The following is an 11,361-nucleotide window of genomic DNA, read 5'->3' as shown; positions in this document are numbered from 1 at the left end:
GCTCTTCCTGGAAAATGCTGGGCATGTTCCTGCCTCGGGGTTTTTGTCTCTTCTGTTCCTTCTGCCAGGACATCTCTTCCTACAGATGGCAGTCTAGATCATTCCTTCCTCTTCTTCAAGGTTTTATTCAGAAATCATCATCTCAGTAAGGAGTTTCTGGACCACCTTTTTTTAAAAGTAATCTCTATGCCCTAAAAAACAACAACAACAAAAAAACTCTATGCCCAATTTGGGGCCTGAATTCGACACCGATATCAAGAGTCACATGCTCTACCAACTGAGCCAGGCTGGTGCCCCTGGACCACCCTATTTAAAACCGGAATCTTGGGGCGCCCGGGTGGCTCAGTCGTTAAGCGTCTGCCTTCGGCTCAGGTTGTGATCTCCAGGTCCTGGGATCGAGCCCCACATTGGGCTCTCTGCTCAGCGGGGGAGCCTGCTCCTCCTCTCCCTCTGCCTGCCGCTCTGCCTACTTGTGCTCTCTAGCAAATAAAGATATAAAATCTTTAAAAATAAATAAATAAAACTGGAATCTCCATATATACTTCACAACCCATTTTCCTGCTTCCTGTTTTCCCAGCCTCATTCCTGTTTCATGTGGTGTAACATTGCCATATGTGTGTGTGTATACACATATTTATTGTCTTTTTGAAGGCAAAGGTTTTTTTCTTCCAACTTTTAAGTGAAAAATTTCAAACACACTGAAAAGCATAATAATAGTACAATGAACACCTGTTACAATCTCTGCGTATAGTGGACAATTATTGGCGTGTTGCCATATTTGAAGTCGGAGAAGTTTTTGTGTTTTTTCACTGCTGTCTCCCTAGGACCTAGGTGAAAGGCCCAGCACCTAGTAGTTGCTCAACAAGTATTTGTCAAATGAATGATTGGATGGTGTGCTTTTAGAGACTCTTGCTCCAGGAGCCTTCAGGTTAGGGATTCCCGCTAGAGACAAAGCAGAATCTCTAGGGCTGTTTTTGGAAATAGTATCCTGCCCAGGACTATGCATCTTGCCCCGGCTGTTTGCCAGGCTGTATGCCCAAGGGGCTGGGTCCTCCTGGAGGGACACATTTTTCTGATTTGCACCAAGGCACAGTAGGGGCTAGAGGCAGACTTCTTGGGGTGGAAGCTTCCTCCTGCTGTATAGAAGCACTTCTATCTTGCCCCAAACTATGCTCTCTCTCTTTTTTTTTTTTTAAATATTTTATTTATTTGACAGAGACACAGCCAGAGAGGGAACACAAGCAGGGGGAGTGGGAGAGGGAGAAGCAGGCTTCCTGCTGAGCAGGACCTGATGCGGGGCTTGATCCCAGGACCCTGAGATCATGACCCGAGCCGAAGGCAGACACTTAATGACTGAGCCACCCAGGTGCCCCTATGTCCTCTTTCTGTGGGCTCTTTATCACCCCCAATACCTAGCAGAGTCCTGGTACATAGGGTGCACTTAGGATGTATTTACTGAATAGAAGAATGGTACCTGTGCTGGTCATTGGCTGTCCTCAGATTCCATTCTTCCCTTTTCCCCTGCTCTGCTCTGTTTTAGCAGAGGGCTGCATCCTGCCAGCTTCATTTTTCTTAGGTCTCTGGTCAGTTCACTTCTGGCTGCCTTCAGCCAATGGGAGACGCTTGCAGGAGACTGAGAGGTGGGCAGGAGGGAGGGAGAAGTTGGGGTAGTTATTCCTATTTCTTTCTGCCTCGGATGGTGTCTCTGGGGCAGAGAGCGCATATGGCTATCTCTCCTGACACACAGGTCTGGCCCCTGGGCTCTGTCACCACCTCCTCCCTTTGTCCTGTCAGTCCCACGTATGGTAGTGGCTTTCCTCCACTGCTCATATTGGGACTGTCTTCTTTTCCCCTAGTGCTCTTTCAGTGTGTCCCACACCTTTTTTTTTCTTTTTAAGATTGATTGATTGATTGATTGATTTGAGAGAGAGTGAGCCCACACACGGGGAGCAGCAGGAAGAGGGAGAGGGAGAAGCAGGCTCCCTGCCGAGCAAGGAGCCTGATGCCATGCGGGGCTCCATCCCAGGACCCTGGGATCATGACCTGAGCCGGGATGACTCATCATCCCAAACTAAAATTCTATACCCATTACATAATAACCCTGCATTCCCTCTTCTCCAGCCCCTCGTAACCTCTATTCTACTGTCTGTCTCTATGAATTTGCCTGTTCTGGGTACCCCATGTAAGCGGATTCATAAAGTATTTGTTGAAGTGATTTTTGCTTTAGACGTCCCCGTGGGATCAGGCTGCACTCACTTGGCTTCTTCCCAACCCTCCTTCCCCCATCTATTAACCAGTTTCTCCAGGGAGCACTTCCTTAACAAATCATATAAATATTGTTATATCTTTTTTTTTTCTTTTTTACAAAACTGGAGCCAACTTGTGACCACAGAAAAAACACCCCTAACCCAAAGAATGGCAGAATTTTTTCCATGTTGAAACACATTTGAGAACACCATTTTAACATCTGAGTAGTATTTTGTTCACCAAGCTCCCATAGATGGGCATTAAATATATTTCCAGTGTTCTCCATTATAAATGTTGATCTGATTATTGTTCTTCCACATAAATGTGAGGGCACATTGCTGCTTATTTCCTTAGGACAGATTTCTAGAGGCAGAATTATGGGTCAAAATATATGAGCACTTGAGTTCTTTTTTTTTTTCTTTTAATATTTTATTTATTTATTTGACAGAGAGAGAGCACGCATGCACAAGCAGGGGGAGTGGCAGAGGGAGAGGGAGAAGCAGTCTCCCCACTAAGCAGGGAGACCAATGTGGGGCTCCATCCCAGGACCCTGAGATCATGACCTGATCTGAAGGCAGATGCTTAACTGACTGAGCCACCCAGGCACTCAGCACTTTAAGTTCTTAATATATAACACCAAATTCCCCTCCAAAATGATTGTATTAATTCCATCCACAGAATAAGAGTATCTGTTTTTTCTCCCACTTTTGCCTTTGCTCACATTGACTATTACTGTGTTGTTGTTGTTGTTGTTGTTTTAAGATTTATTTATTTATTTGAGAGAGAGAGCATCAGCAGAGGAGCAGAGGGAGAGGGATAGAGAATCCCAAGAGGACTCCAAGCTGAGTGGGGAGCCTGATGCGGGGCTCGATCTCATGACACCAAGATCATGACCTGAGCCAAAACCAGAGTCAGATGCCTAACTGACTTTGCCACCCAGGTGCTTCCGAGTATTACTGTTTTTAAATCTCTTTAGCAATCTCAGAAGAAAATCTTGTTTTGATGGGCTTTTCTTTGGTTACCAGTGGGCTCTCCTTCATTGCTTTGTTCTTCATTCCAATTGGAATGGGACTTTTTGTTTGTTTTGGTTTTTGTTTTTTTGTTTTTGGAATTGGACTTCTGCTCTGATTTCAACACTCATTGCATCATTTATAATTAATTTGTTGGGTGTATGTCTCTCTCTCAGCAGAGGGTAATTGATGGACACAGAACTTGCCCTGTGTAAATTCTTTCTCATCCAAGTTTCTTTTGGTTGCAACTAGAGATGCCATCTCGTACTACCTGATAAAGGAAATTTATTAAGGATACAAGAGTGTTGGAAAGCTGTCAACAGCAAAGCCATCCTCTTCCTCTCTCTTGGTCCCTCCATGTCTCTGTGTGTCTCCTTCATTCAGCTTTCTCCTGCTCGTGGTGGAAAATAGCTGCCCCGTATATCACCTCAGTTATATAACCACTCACAGAAATTAATTGGCTCTTTCGGAATTCCAATCCCAAATTCATGAGTGGCCCAGCTAGGGTCTGGAGTCCGCCCCTGGCCAGCCATGCTACTGATGGCTGTGGTTCTCTCCAATATTCTCCTCTCCTTCTCAGATGCCTGGCCAGCAGTCCCAGCAGGCTCTATCCCAGTACAAACTGTCCCTTGGCTTGTGGCTTTATCTAGAACCACCCTGCCACCTGCTGAGTGGCGCATCATGGTCTAGAATTTCCTCTCTCCCTAGGTCAGGCTAAGACACAGCCTGAGCCCCAGTCCCACCACTGCAAGGAGCCCTTTCACAGCCCCTAATCAGATCCTGGCTCAGGGAAGCTAGAACCGTCCCCTGGAGAAGAATGTGGAGCAGGTTAAGGTTTATCTGCCTCTGCAGGCCAGCTGGATGGGCAGGTTACAAATCTGAGATTGTTCTCCCTATGGGGTCAGGATCTGGTAGCATTATTTTCAAACTCCTGAGTAGGAGCTATGGACTGGCCACTCCCCAATACTGAAGTGCCAAGAGCATCAAGCTTGAGAGCTCCTGTTCCAAATACCCTTCTGATAATTACTTGTCAGACTAGAATTTAGCTGGGCTCTTCTCAAGGATCTTTTGTAAAGCATGGGTTGAAGAGAGCTCTCCTGAGTGGTCTGAGGTTTCCAGACCACATATGTATGGTCTCTTCCATACAGCCACAGATAAACATCCCCTTGGGGAACCATGGTCCTATTTACACCTTCCTGGGCACAAAGCTTTGGCTGAAAGCCTGGAGGCTCTGCCTTCTCAAGAAATCCTTGCAGATTTCACCCAACAGTTGCTGAGTTGCCAACTCTGGGGGGGCATTCACACTGCAGGCCACTCCTGAGAGCACCATCTAAATAAAATGAGAATGGGGTCTTCTGGGGTTGAGTAACCTGGGTCTCAATCTCCCAGAAGTGGCAGGAAGGACCCACCTGTCAGGACCGGCAAAAGTCGCCAGTGCACATAATCAACAAAAGTTTGAGGCAACTCAAATGTCCATCAAAAGATGAATGGATAAGCAAAATGTCATCTGTCCATATAATGGAATATTATTCAGCCATAAAAAGGAAACACCGAGACAAGCTGCAGCCTGGGTGAACCTTGAAAACATTGTGCTAAGTGAAAGAAGCCAGATACAATATCCAGAATAAGCAAATCTACAGAGACAGAAAGTAGATGAATTGTTACTTGGGAGGGAAGACGAGGGGTTAAGAGGGTGATAGTTAAGGGAAAAGGGCTTTCTTTCGGGGGGGCGGGTGAAAATATTCTAAAATATTCTAAAATTGACTGTGATGATGACTGCACAACACTGAACATACTAAAAACCATGGAATCGTACACTTTAAATGGTGAATTGTATGATACCTGAGTTCTCTCTAATAAAATGCTTTTTTAAAAAGTCTCCGATGCGGGATGAGCGCCCTCTAGGGGCTCTCACACATCCAGAGTGGGTCACTGGCCACCTTCCATTGTTTTTCATTTTTCATTCGGCCAAATTAAAAATCAGAGAGAGAAATGCCTAAAGAGGGTAATACAAAGTGCAGCAAACGTTGTTTAACTTTTTATTGAAGTGTAAAATACATATAGAAAAGTGGAAATATCATCAATGTATAGCTTGATAGATTTTTGCAGACCAAACACACCCTTCTTGTCAAGACTGGTGGTCTCTGGGATTGTCTCTCTCAGGAACAATGCCAAAAGTCCAATTTGAGTCCCTTCATATTTTTTTTTTAAGACTTTATTTATTTATTTGACACACAGAGAGATATAGAGAGAGAGCACAAGCAGGGAGAGCGGCAGGCAGAAGGAGAGGGAGAAGCAGGCTCCCGGATGAGCAATGAGCCCGATGTAGGGCTTGATCCCAGGACCCTGAGATCATGATCCGAGCCGAAGGCAGCTGCTTAACTGACTGAGCTACCCAGGCGCCCCCGTTCATATTTTAAAAAAATATTTTATTTATTTATTTGTCAGAGAGAGAGAGAGAGAACAAGCAGGGGGAGCAGCAGAGGGAGAAGCAGGCTCCCCACTGAGCAAGGAGCCTGATCTGGGATCCATCCCAGGACCCTTGGATCATGACTCGAGCTGAAGGCAGACGCTTAACCAACTGAGCCACCCAGGCGTCCCCCCTTTATTTTTTTTAAAAAGAGATTTATTTAGGGGCGCCTGGGTGGCTCAGATGGTTAAGCGTCTGCCTTCAGCTCAGGTCATGATCTCCGGATCCTGGGATCAAGCCCCACATTGGGTTCCCTGCTCAGCTGGGAGTCTGCCTCTCCCTCTCCCTCTGATCCTCCTCCCTGCTTGTGCTCTCTGTCTCAAAGAAATAAATAAAATCTTAAAAAAAGAGAGACTGATTGATTGATTGATTTTATTTATTTATTTTTAAGTAATTGCTACACCCAGCATGGGGCTTGAACTTTACCAGCTGAGCCAGCCAGGCACCCTGAGTCCCTTCACATAAATGAGGCCACTTCCGATTCTGTAGAGCTCCTCTTTTCCCTTGCTTTCTCTCCTTCTTTCCTAATCTCTGGGGTTACTCTATCAAGGAGGTGGCTATTTTTATGGAAATTTAAGTTGAATAAAAATAAAAATTCCTGGGCGCCTGGGTGGCCCAGTCATTAAGTATCTGCCTTTCGGCTCAGGTCATGATCCCAGGGTCCTGGGATCGAGCCCCGCATCAGGCTCCCTGCTCCACAGGAAGCCTGCTTCTCCCTCTCCCACTCCCCCTGCTTGTGTTCCCTCTCTGGCTCTTTCTCTCTGTCAAATAAATAAAACCTTAAAAAAAATAAAATAAAATAAAAATTCCTCAGTGACACCAGTCATATTCCAAGTGTTTAGTATTTAGACACATGTGGCAACTGGTTACTATATGGGACATTGCAGATACAGAACATTTCCTTTATCATAGAAAGTTCTACAGGACAGTGCTGCTTTGGGGATGAGCTCTTATCTTTTGTCACTATCCCGTCTTTGGAAAGTTTTATTTCTCTCTCTCTGTCAAATCCTTTTTTTCTTTTCTTTCTTTCTTTTTTTTTAATTGATCAGCAAAATTCTCTGTCAGAACCTAACATAATGTCTACAAGGATAAGCTGGTAGAAATTACACGGTTTGAAAATAGTTGTTTGGCAAACAAACACAGCTAATAAATCATCCCAAAGAAAAATGCACAGCCTCACTAGCAATTAAAGAAATGAAAGTTAAAATAACCCTGCCATACCATTACATACTGTCTAGACTAGGAAAAATGTGTAAAAATGATGGTCTGTGATATTGGCAGCACTGTGGGGAAAGAGGCACCATTACATACTGCTAGCCATCCAGGCAATTAGGTAAATCCTCTTGAAAAACCATCTGGAACTATGTTACAGAAAGTATAAAACTATTTTCTGACTGAATTAATTCCACTTAATGACTACTATTTATTTACTTAACATATAGCTGGTGTGAGGCATAGTACTTGGTACTTTACATTCTTTTTAAATATTTGTTATTACTTTTAAATTTTTATTCATTTATTTGACAGAGAGAGAGAACACAAGCAGGGGGAATGGCAGTGGGAGAGGGAGAAGCAGACTCTCCACTGAGCAAGGACCCTGAGATCATGACCTGAGCCAAAGGCAGATGCTTAACCCACTGAACCACCCAGGCGCCCCCATACTTTTTTTTTTTTTAAGTACTTTTCATAACAATCCTATGAGATAGGTCGCAATCCTTATCCTCATTTTAAAAAGTCAGCAACCTCAGGTTCACAGAAATTAGATAACCCATCCAGAGTAAAAGACCAAGGAAGTGGGGCGCCTGGGTGGCTCAGTTGGTTAAGCGACTGCCTTCGGCTCAGGTCATGATCCTGGAGTCCCGGGACCGAGTCCCGCATCGGGCTCCCTGCTCGGCAGGGAGTCTGCTTCTCCCTCTGACCCTCCTCCCTCTCATGCTCTCTGTCTCTCTCTGTCTCAAAAAAAAAAAAAAAAAAAAAAGACCAAGGAAGTGGCCGAGCGAGGATTCAGTTTCAGACCCCTTAACCTAGGAAGACCCGCCCAGAACTTCACGCTGACTCTCATTTCAGAGAATTGCCTCCAAGGGAACAGTACACTTGGGGCAAGGGAAGAAATTTATGAAAAATATAAATACTAACGTAATTTCTACAAAAGGAAAAGCTGGAAAATGTACACAGAAGACAATATAAATTGGGCCCCGCACATACGAGGCTCTCCATAAATGCTTAACTTTTAAAAAATCAATTGGGTGGAAAAAGGCTCTGGCCCTTTAAACGTCAGAGGCGGGTTAAGACGGAAAGGAGGCCGCAGACGTAGCTGACGTGAAAAGCTCCAGGCCTCATTTAAATGAGCATGCGTAAAAGCTTGCCCTCGTTCCCTCGCCACGTTCCTGGACTAAAGTGCGCGTGCGCTGCCTGAACGTGGAGAGGGCAGTCGGCTCCGCCCGCCTACTTAGGTGGGCGGAGACAGTCGCGCGAGTTCGGCGGGCCTACATTCTCCCGCGCTATTAACCAGCCCGCCCCTTTTTGCACATGCGCGTACATCAGCACTAGAACGAGGGGTTGTAGAGTGGCGTCTGGAGTTGCGCCTGCGCTGTGGATGCCCCTGCCGGAAGTGGGCGGGTCGTATTCCTAAGCCTAAAGGGCGGAGGGAGAAAACGCGGCAAATGCTAACTGAGTGGAAAGCAGAGTTGGGGCGCAGTCCCAGATTCGTGAACTTAGAAATGTAAAGACCAGAATGTGATCACAGAGAACTTACTTGTCCATCTAAAAAAGGTTTTACAAGATTGTTCTGTTTACATGTATGTTAAATGCAGGTTTTAGGGAAAGGGAGGATTTCCCCTAAGTTTCCTTTTTTCCCCTATGAATTTTACCTTCTAGAAAGAAGGCTTCAGGACTCAGGGAGATTTGAATGCCTTCTATGTGCCTAGTTTGAAAACAAGTATTATGACAAAAAATTCAAGAGGAACATGTTCTTGCCCACAGAAACGTTCGTCCTAGGAGACAGGAAACCGTCTGGAAGTCACGTTCAGTAAGAGGCGGAAAAGAAGTCTGCATCGAGGTAAGTGATTTTGTGTCTTTGAAATTGTAAATGCTGGGGCGCCTGGGTGGCTCAGTCATGAGCTGCCTTCGGCTCAGGTCATGATCCCTGCTCAGCGGGAAGCCTGCTTCTCCCGCTCCGTCTGCCTGCCTGTCGCTCCCCCTGCTTATGCTCTCTCTCTCTCTCTCACTATCTCTGTCCCTGTGTCAAATAAAAATAAATAAAAAATCTTTTTAAAAAAATTGTAAATGCTTTGGAAGTCCCTTGTGTCAGTTCATCAACTTTATTCCATAGGCATTTGTGGAAAGCACGTTGTGTTCTATACGTGTGCACCTTACTGGATACTGGAGATTCAAAGATGAATATAATTCAGCCCCTGCCCTTGAAAAGTTCACACCGTGGGGTTCAGGGGAAGGACTAGCCTGGGCAAGGGCTTGGACTAGGAATGATAGTGTAAAGTGGCTCTGGAGACTGTCTTGACTGAAAAGGGGAGGGTAACCTCAGAGAACATAGGAGATGGTGTTCTATGAACATAGTCGGGTAGCCTGGGAGAGAGGAGGTTAGATGCCAAGCTGAGGATGTTTGGAACCAAATCTGGTGGTCAGGAACCTGTGTGTTTTCTTGAACTTGCTTTGATACAGGGCACGAGGCAGAAGGTGACTTTTTGACCACAGTGACCTGGTTAAGCAGGGAGCAGCTGGAAAACTGTCTAAGGAAGTGTAAGCTGGTGAGCAGAGAAACTTCCATGCCAAGTTACAAATCCTAATCAAGAATCCAAACAACTGAAAGGAAAAGTGATTCTTGGGTATTCTGAGGAAATTACTCAGACATTACGTGGGGCTAGGGAGAAAAAAATTTCCCTTTTGTGTTTGTTTTAAATATTTATTTATTTATTTGAGAGAGACTGTGGGCACATGGCTCCTGCAGCCAGAGGGAGGGAATCCTAAAGCAGACTCACCACTGAGCAAGCATCTGAGGGGGGGGCTCCATCCCAGGATCCCGAGATCATGACCTGAGCCGAAATCAAGTGTCGGGTGCTCAACCAACCGAACCGCCCAGGATCCCCAAGATTTTCCCTTTTGGATAGCCACCATCTTCCTAAACTATTTTCTCCTTGAGAGATTGGATCTTAGAAGGGTCTTAACCCAAGAATGCACCTGCTGTAGAAAGAATGAATTGCTTCATAGGTGACTTGCAAGGAACACAGAAAAGTACTGAAAAACTGAACAAGGACACCTTGAATGGACTCACAGTACACCCATTAGTACCATTTTCCCCATAGAGGAGTCACACAGGCCTCATGCTAAAGAAGGGCCTTGTGCTTGGCTTAATGTTCTGCTGTCACCATTTTGAAATTCTTAATTTTTTAGCAAGGAATCCCACATTGTCATTTTGCCCTGGGCCACACAAGTTATGTACTTGGTCCTGCCTCCCTCCTCCAACTTTTCTCTTTTTCTCTCTTTTGTAGTCCTTTCTCTTCTCTTCCCCTCTGCTATATTTCCCTCTTCCTATTTTCCTTCCTTGGCTTTTCCCCACTCCTTTAAGGCTGAGTATAAGGATGCTGTGGCCTTGGGGCGCCTGGGTGTCTCAGTCGGTTAAGCGTCTGCCTTTGGCTCAGGTCATGATCCCAGGGTCCTGGGATCTAGCCTCGCATCTGGCTCCCTGCTCAGCGGGGAATCTCCCTCTCCATCTGCCTCCCCCCGCCTCCAGGCTCGTACTCTTTCTTGCTTTCTCTCTCTCTCTCAGATAAAATCTTAATTCAAAAAAAAAGGATGCTGTGGCCTTGTAAGCCTCAAAACATGTACCTGTCATGGGTTGAATTGTGTTTCCCCCAAAGACATCGAAATCCTGATCTCCAGTTCCTGTGAATGTGATTTTATTTGGAAAGAGGGTCTGTGCAGATGATCAAGATGAGGTCATTAGGGTAGGTCCTAATACGATATGGCTGGTATCCTTATGCAAAGAGAAAATATGGACAGAGACAGACACAAGCAGAATGCCAAGTAAGATTGGAGAGATGCTGCCACAAGCCAAGGAATACAAAAGATGGCAGGAACACCACCAGAAGCTAGAAGAGGAACATGGAACAGATCTGAGCTTCCAGAAGGAACCACCCCTACAGACACCTTGATTTCAGATTTTTAGCCTCCAGAACTGTGAGACAATACATTTCTGATGTTAACGCCTCCCAGTTTCTGGTACTTTGTTACAGCAGACCTAGGAAATGAATACAATTCCCCATAGGTCCTTAATAAATACTTGATGAATAAATGGATGGTTGAATAAAGTATAATTGTATTGTCTTTGCCTCTTTAAAAGATGACAAAAGACCTATGAAGATAATAACTGTCCTTTTTTTTTTCTTTTTTTTTTTTAAGTAGCCTCCACACCTAGGGTGGGGCTTGAACTCAGGACCCTGAGATCAAGAGTCACATGCTCTACTAACTGAGCCAGCCAGGCCCCCCAACTGTCAGTCCTTTCAACCCTAGTGAATGGTTGAAAAGCTGGCCCCTTCCCCAACCTACTTCATTTTCTCCTATGATATAATCACTGTATTCGATACTGACTTTGTCCTGTGTCTTCACACATGTCCTGGG

General features: G+C 45.2%; 1 long non-coding RNA gene across 1 annotated transcript; it reads left to right on the top strand.

Moving 5' to 3' along the window:
* The first annotated feature begins 8,253 nt into the window (after positions 1-8,253).
* On the top strand, positions 8,254-10,534 carry LOC118018440. The gene is made up of 3 exons (XR_004681407.1): positions 8,254-8,499; positions 8,710-8,785; positions 9,059-10,534. It is a non-coding gene; the product is annotated as an uncharacterized LOC118018440 (long non-coding RNA).
* The last annotated feature ends 827 nt before the right edge of the window (positions 10,535-11,361 follow it).

The sequence above is a fragment of the Mirounga leonina genome, unplaced genomic scaffold, assembly GCF_011800145.1.
Source record: "Mirounga leonina isolate KUSES-001 unplaced genomic scaffold, KU_Mleo_1.0 Mir_171, whole genome shotgun sequence".
Classification (NCBI taxonomy): domain Eukaryota; kingdom Metazoa; phylum Chordata; class Mammalia; order Carnivora; family Phocidae; genus Mirounga; species Mirounga leonina.
The sequence above is the reverse complement of the archived record's forward strand: the minus strand, read 5'-3'. Positions and strand labels throughout refer to the sequence as shown.